Raw genomic sequence first — 776 nt, forward strand, 5'->3', positions numbered from 1 at the left:
GTAGAAGCAAGACCAACTGGGAATGTGGAAGGTAGAACAAAACACTAAAACATGAACACAATTCAGCCAAGTTCTTTGCCACTTTATAACAGATTGCCTTTCCCCCAGTTTCCCTAACAGGTTCTTCACTTCTGTCTGAGACCTCACCAGAATGGTCTTCACCATTCATGTTCCTTCCAACATCCTGCTCCGAATTACTTCAGTATTCTCTAATAGGACTGAAGCTTCCTCCACAGCTCTCCTCTTTTCTTTCTGAGGTCTCACCAGAATCACACTTAATGGTCCATTCACGGACATACGGGGTTTTTCTAGCATGTACCTCAAAACTTTACCAGTCTCTGCCCATTACTTAGTTCCAAAGCTACTTCCACATTTTTAGGTATTTATTATAGCAGCACCCCACTTCTCAGTACCCATTTTCTGTCTTAGTTCCTTTGGGCTGCTTTAAGAAAACACCATAGGGGCGCCCGGGTGGCTCAGTTGGTTGGGCATCCAACTTCGGCTAAGGTCATGATCTCACAGTGTGTGAGTTCAAGCCCTGCATCAGGCTGTGTACTGACAGCTCAGAGCCTGGAGCCTGCTTCAGATTCTGTGTCTCATTCTCTCTCTGCCCCTCCCCTACTTATGCTCTGTCTCTCTCTCTCAAAAATAAATAAACGTAAAAAAAAAAAAATTTTTTTTAAAGAAAAAGAAAAAACCACAGCATCCAGGGGCATCTGGGTGGCTCAGCTGGTTGAGTGTCTGACTTTGGCTCAGGTCATGATCTCACGATTCAT

This window comes from Panthera pardus, unplaced genomic scaffold (genome assembly GCF_024362965.1).
Source record: "Panthera pardus isolate Hobbes unplaced genomic scaffold, ASM2436296v1 HiC_scaffold_17, whole genome shotgun sequence".
NCBI lineage: Eukaryota > Metazoa > Chordata > Mammalia > Carnivora > Felidae > Panthera > Panthera pardus.